General features: G+C 37.9%; 1 protein-coding gene across 47 annotated transcripts in view; it reads right to left on the bottom strand.

Moving 5' to 3' along the window:
- Positions 1 to 7,533, bottom strand: part of ZBTB20 (zinc finger and BTB domain containing 20) — an 893,822-nt gene that overhangs the window by 24,343 nt on the left and 861,946 nt on the right. The window lies entirely within an intron of this gene.

Here is a 7,533-nt window from a genome sequence, read left to right as displayed (position 1 = left end):
AGCGATGTGCAAAGACTACATGGTATTCTTATTACAAGGCAATTTGCTACCCCCACCCTCTTATTAAACAGTTCCATATGCTTTTTGAACTCTTGGGTCAATTCTTAAATGAGTTTTTCTGTTTCTTTCTTTGCTCCCAGCCTATTGGCAGAAGCCTTTCTTTCTCCTTAGTTTGCCGGTCTGGCTGGCTGTTGGCTTAGAAACCAAATGATGAAACTTGTTAAAAATGATAAGGTAAATATAAGCACACTCAAGTCACTGAAGGCTGACATGAGATATTCTTCATGAGTAAAGTTCATGGGCTTGTGACATCTCTTTTGATAATTATTTAGAAACGTGTTTTCGTTGTTGTTCTTTCTCCTCATCTCTGTTCTTGAAAGTGGGATGAACTGCTCTCAGGTGTTCAGTTCATCTCTTGCACTCTATTACTAAATACCAAGTATAAGCACCCACCTCAGAAAAGCAAATCTTTCCATGACCCAGCCTAAAGCCCAAAGCCTCTGTACTTCCCCAGGGTAATAAGTCAACCTCCCAACTGGTACATCAGGTTAAGCAATCTATCACTTAAATTCAAGTTAATGTCTACTTAAAACATATGTCTAGAATGGGGTGCCATTTTTTTTCCTTTTGGAAACAGATGAGGTTTGACATTCCATGACAATAATAAGAACGAAAACACAGTGTCTTGAGGGTATACTATGTGCTGGACTCACTGTGAAGGGTTTTATGCCCATGATCTTTTTTTTGAACTGCTTTCTCATCAGAAAGCTTTTTCATTGTGCTTGCACACATAAAAGGATATGTTTTGAAGCATATGATCTTAACAAACAGCTGTTTCATTTAGGTATTATTCCATGAATTTCAGCATCAGGTTCACTGCTCTTTCAACTTTATTTCCTTTAATTGTTCCTAAACATTTTGGCCTAGGTCCCTCTCCTCTTAACTCTCCTCTGATATCCTTTTCCTCCATTCTCACAGTATAATCCACAGCATCACAGGGTTATGAGAAGAGAATTTCACATTTAGACTAAAATGGTGGAATTTCGAGGAGCCTCATTCCTAACAATCTCGGTTTGCTGAAGAGTTCAGTTTGTGCCTAGTGTTTACGCAGGAAATTTTTTGAAATGAAAGATCCCCAAAGTGTCCTGTGACAGTCCATGCATGCTATTTATAGTTGAAACATTTCTATCAGCTGTAAACATGCTTGGAACTGACCTGGTCTTTGCCATCATCGAGCTTTGGCACACTTTATATCCGTTATGCTAGGCTGGCCAACTATCTTTTAAAACATGCCTACCTGTTATATTACCTTTGATGGGAAGTGTACGTTAAATTTCAGATGGCATTTTGGCTCTAAGAAGTTAAAACTTTGCCCATGTTAAAATGCTCTTATTTGAAACTTTTACTTTTTGATAGTATGTTTTGTTTTTTTTCCCTAAGCAAGGTCACTGATGAAGTCTTTTAGCTTTCACTTTTTCCTGATCTAACAATAAATTGACTCTTCAGATTTGTCATCTTCCCCCCCCAGGCTATATATGTTGTTTGTATTGTACAAAGTATTGGTTCTGCCATTAATTAGCCATTTAACCTTGGGCTTTTTAAGAGTTTTCATCGCTCTAGGTTTGTTTACCCTTCTGTAAGTGAGGAGGTGGGCCACTTACTACGGCCCTTTCCAGATTTTGTGGTCTACAGCCATGGTCCACAAGCCCTGAGGACCTTAGTCCCTGGACTGTCACAGTATGACCCGAGGGCAGCTTGCTTAATCACTCAATGTATCAGTTGTCCTACATTTTAAATAGGGCAAATTATACTGTAGCCTTCCCTGCCACACACACAAAAAAATGGTATGAGAGTTAATGAGGAAAAACGTTTGCAAAGCATTTGGGAGCTCCATAAAGGAAAGTGCTCTCTATAATTATTAAGGTGCTGTGACGATAGACTATAGGCGTTTCAGGAACTGTCTGATTAAATGGGGTGTATTTTCAGATTAGACAGGTGCCCAGAACTTTCCTTTTTATATGTATGGATTTGAAACAATACCACTCGGCAGAAGTGTTAATGTTTTCTTGCATATGACTTGAGGAAATAACATTACATGTGAAATGGAGGTGGTCTGCTGATTGTTGTTTCCTAAAAGGAGAGAAGAAAAAATGAAGATATGGATGGTTTTCCAGGTCTAAGCTTATGACCAGGAATTGGCAAGTCTGACTTGATAGAGTTAACTGGAATATAAAGTGGACATTTGAGTTGTAGAATGAAGGGGATGCTCATATAAGCTGTTTCACTTTAAAGTGGTCATTTGCATACTATACGGATGCATGAGTGAGATGTGGATTCCATTTCCTTGGCTGAGTGACTTGGACAGGTTACTGAACCTCTTTAAGCCGCAGTTTCCTTATCTATAACTTGAAAATAATATAGGAAGTACCTAGCTCATTGAAAGAGTTTTGAAAATTAAAGGGTATATGCTCACTCTGAAAAATTAAATTGTTACCTCCAGCACAAAGGAACCGATGACAAACAAAACCAACTGAGAAATAACTTGATGATAAAGGAAAGCCAACTCATGATTCAAAAAAATTGAGATAATCAATAAAGCAAGCAATTCTGTTACAGATATGTCATTCAGAGTTAAGGGTTTATATAGTCCACTCTTAACTTCATATGGGAAAGAAGCGGTATAATTACAATGTCAGCAAAGAGCATGGACAAAAGAATTTCCTAGCAAGCGACAACTAAAATTGGAGGCAGAAATACCAAACAACAAGTGAAGAAAGGAGAGGAGAGGAAGTCTTCTAACCAATGGCAAGGGATGGTGGTGAACATATAAACTTCTCTCCATTTTTTGATACCTACTCTCTAAAGAGTCACTTTTCAACTCCTTCCAGTGGACCAGCACTGATACTTGCTTTACTGTGACTGACAAGAGGAAAAAAAGGAAAGAGGAAGAAAGATACTACTTAGGTTAAGTAGATGAAAAAGGTTCTGCCCAAAGCTTACACAGTTCAAGTAAGGGCCATTCTATTGTACGGAGACAACCCAAACTGAAAAGTTTGCCCTTTGAATTGGGCACTCAACAACAACCCATTAAGTCTGACTATTCTTTCTCATTCTAACCAGCTTCTCCCAGGCTGCAGAAAGGATAGTAAGTGTTGTTATCAGAACACATTTCAGAAGCACTATTTCTACCATCTCTTCCATTTTCTGTGCCTCTTGGTCATCTGCTGCTGCACAGTCCCCTCCTTTTGAATGAATCCAGTGAGAGATCAGAAAACGAAGGCTGGGCGCTTCATGAGACAGGCAGGCAAGCAAACAACTTAGGAAGGGAGAGTCTGAGTAGGGAAAGGTGGCCATGGTAATTAAGGCAGAAGGGATCCTTGGAAGTGCAGGCCTTCTGAATGGAGAAATTCAAGACTGGACCAGAGAATATGAGAGGTCCAATATCAACAATGGAAGCGTGTTTAGGAGAAATGAAAGCTCCATAGGTTGCAGGGTTTGCTCTCCACCCAGAGCAGTCTGGCTAAAGCAGGGCCCACACACCTGAGGTACCGGTGGTGTAAATGCCCTGCGAGCCTTTCTCTCCAGCTTTTGGGGAGCTTTCCTGGTGCCGGTGTGGACAGGGGGCACTCGGGGATACCTGTGGCCTCACTGACAACTGAAATATTTTGGTGGTAAGCAGTACTTTGAAGATCTCAGAGAACTTCATCCACATGACCTGACTTTTCTTACACTTTTATGAGTGAGATAGATATTAACATTCCCAGAAGACGGTATTTCTAATTAGAAAGGTTTAATAACATCCTTCAGGTCATTCAACAAGTCAGTCATCGCTGAGAGTATGATGCCAGCCCAGTCAGATTACTCCCCCTCCCCCTGTCAACAAACTCCTGCTTGCTGGATTATGCAGCAAAATACTTGACAGTATTATAACACATTACATAACATAAAACATATATAAATATATAATAAATGCTGTGTATATATATTTATTCCTTTAAATATATATATATATACACACAAACAGCAATTATAGCTAAGTGCTTTAACATAAATTACTTTCTTTGAGTCTCAGAGCAACCACATAAATTAAATGCAATTAAATTTTCCTTTTACAGGGCAAGAAACTGAGGTTCAGACTGGTTATAGAACTTACGTAGTGTCACTCAGTCAGTAAATGGTAAAACCCAAGGCTTTCCTACTCCGAACCTTATACTCATTCTATTACTTTATTATGCTGGCGTAATATACTTAATAGTCCTTGGTCCAAGTAAGGATATGACATTAGTAGTTTGATCTTACTATCATTACTCTATTGTAGATATTGTTTGGCTACTATTCTCATTATGTCAATCTGCATTGAGTTCACAGCTGAAATAGCTAAGCTTCTCAAAGTGACAAGCAAAATTACCACATGTGCAGAGGACACCAGTGGGCCCAGAAGAGTCACCAATGGACTGTTGATAATATGGTTGAGAAAAAGCCCAAAACATTTACCATTTGTTGGTGAAGAAAATATAAATGGGAACACAGATAGCTGCATATATTCTCTAGCACAAAAAAAAAAAAGAGAGAGAAGAAAGAAAGAAACTTAGAAGTCTTGCTGAGAAAAGAATGAATTTATATATAAATCCTTGAGTTAAATTCTCCTGGAAAGCTGCCCACATTTTTGAGCATTCATTCACCTATTCAAGAAACATTTGTTAAGCAACTACATATGCTAGGCTGTATTCATCTATAGATTTTTTTTTTTTTTTTTTTTTTTTTTTTAAAGGAAAGACAGAGAGAAGGAAGGAAGGATAGAAGGAAGGAAGGAAGGAAGAAAGGGAAACATTTTTAAACATTTTCTTGTTTTATTGTATTCTGTTTCTCCGTTTTTGTTACATGGGCTGGGGCCGGGAATCGAACCGAGGTCCTCCGGCATAGCAGGCTAGCACTTTGCCCGCTGAGCCACCGCGGCCCACCCTATAGATTTTTAACATTTTTCTTTTACATGGGCAGACACCAGGAATCAAACCTGGGTCTCTGGCATGGCAGGCTAGAACTCCGCCTGCTGAGCCACCGTGGCCTGCCCTCATCTATAGATTTTTTAAACAAAAAGTCTTGATATTGAATCTTAAAAGAAAGTTCTACCTGGATAGGATTGCCAGATAAAATACAGGGAACAATGAATATTTTTTTAGTATAAATATGCTCCCAATATTTCATGGGACATACTTACATGAAAAATATATACTGGTTGTTTCTTTGAAATTCAAATTTAACTGGGCTCCCAGTATTTTTACTTGCTAAATCTTTGGCAACCCTAAATCTGGAGGCAAATAACCTGAATGCTTTCCTGGTCATTCTCTTATTATGCATTCTATTTTGCTATACAGAGCGAGGTAATAACAAACAGAACATGGTATCTAAGACATGTCTAGAACCTTGGAGAAAGTGCTTAATATATAAATATTTAAATTATTTTTGTACTATTCCTATGGAGCTACATCATAAAGTGAACAGCTCTGTAGAAATAGACTACTCATCCTTTCAGAAGTAATCAGAAATCATCCATGTAGGATTTATTTGTTCAAGTACTTATTGAATGTCTATTATAAGTAAGGTATTATGCTGAGTCCATTGAAGTAAATGTATATTTATATGTATATTTATAATTGTTTCTGCAATTGTAAAGAGCTTATATTCTAACAGGAAGGTAAAGATAATGATAATACAAGTTGTCTAAGTGCCACAGGGGTACATTTACCATTGTACCTAGGCAGTTTGAAAGACTTCTTTTGCCTCTTATATGTGAGAGATGTACTTCGATGATGTAAGTTATGCACTACAGAATCAAGCTGTTATCAGTAACTCTGATTTACTTTGTACAAACATACATTCCTTAATTAATGGAATTTTAGAGAAAATGTAAATAAAACAAAAGAAACTTGATGCCATTCTTCTCCAAATCACACACTCCAAGGGGAGTCATTCTCAACTTTAGCACATCAGAGTCAACTAGAGGGCTTGCTAAATACAGCTTGGTGGGTTCCATTCCCACATCAGAGTGGGGTTCATAAATTTGCATGCTGCTGGTACTGGGACCCCACTTTAAGAACCACTGCTGCTTGCCTTCCATACCCACTTTGACAACAGGGCGTAATCGTCTTACATCCTTCTTATTTCCTTTCCTTTCTATTCCTATATTTTTACAGTTTTTTTTTTTTCTTCCTCTTGGTGTGTGGAATGCGGGCAGTTGAGGATCCCTGTTTTGTTGAGTGACAGGATGGTTTATTTATTTATTTTTTCTAATTCTTATTTTCAAACATTGTTCTTAACTCTTGGTTTTCTTTCCCACAACTTCTCTGAAGTGTGCAGTAAGTGAACTTGAAAAATTCCTAGAGGGGATGAGGTCCTACTGTGGTAGTGGATGGAGAGTGGCTAGGTAAGGGATTTTCTCTTGCTCTTAAAGAAAGTTTAACAAAAACAAAAAATCATTTAGGAAAGAAAAAAATTTTTTGTTATGAAGGAAGTTCAAGGCAAATTCAAGTAGCGTCATATCGCCTTAGCGTCAGCACTTGAATTCCATGGAAAGAAATGCATCGAGAGCTTATCATTCAAATGTGGGAGTTAGAGCAAAGAAACTCAACATCTCCAGTGCAGGGGGCTATATTAATAATGATGATGACTTTTTTTTAAACATTAGCATTGTCTTTTAGGAAAATCTCTCTCACATATCATGCCATTGTAGCTCTTCAAAAGGCAGGAAAAGTATTTTTTTTCCAGTTTAAACTAAAAAATCCTGAGGGTCATGAGCTTAAGTAACATGCTCAAGGGCACACAGCTAATTAGAGGAACCAAAACTGAACCCAAACCTTCCAACTCCAGTGCAATTGTGTTTCACTTCTGTCCCTGCCCTAAGTAATATTGTAATAATCATTGTGGAATATGCTTTACAATCAGGAATTCCTTGGTTCTCTAGTGTACAGTTTAGCTCCAAAGTCAATATGATGGGCTACTTATATATCTTAAACACATCCTTTTCATGAGAATGTGGATCACTGACATAGAGCTACACAGGATTTTCACTGAAATCAAAATCCCAGAATTGATTCTCTGCAGTTGTTAAAAGCAAGTATCATTTACATTAAACCTTAGAGTTACTGAAATGCAAAGCCAATTATCATGCAGGTTTATTTGCTTGCATTTAACTGTGATACAGAGAAACCACACTTTTTTCCTTTTAACTCTTCCAAGCTACTTCTTCTTGGTAGGATTCTCTTCAGGTAGTCTATGGGCAAGAACAGCAGATATATTCCTATTCATTCAAGTATCCTCAGGGTTTTCCAGAAACTTTTCAGACCAACATTTGGACTTTTTGCTCTGGATTTTTAATCAGTTCTGCTGGACTCATGTAAAGTTGTGAGGTCCCACTTTTTTTTTTTTGATGTTTTCCTAAGAAATTGGAGAGAACTTTGTTTGGAAATGTGGCCAACAGTGAATCCAGGCCCTGAATTACTTCCATATGTTCAGTCTGTCTTGCCTTTTGAAAAT

This window comes from Tamandua tetradactyla, chromosome 10 (assembly GCF_023851605.1).
Source record: "Tamandua tetradactyla isolate mTamTet1 chromosome 10, mTamTet1.pri, whole genome shotgun sequence".
In the NCBI taxonomy this organism is placed as follows: domain Eukaryota; kingdom Metazoa; phylum Chordata; class Mammalia; order Pilosa; family Myrmecophagidae; genus Tamandua; species Tamandua tetradactyla.
The sequence above is the reverse complement of the archived record's forward strand: the minus strand, read 5'-3'. Positions and strand labels throughout refer to the sequence as shown.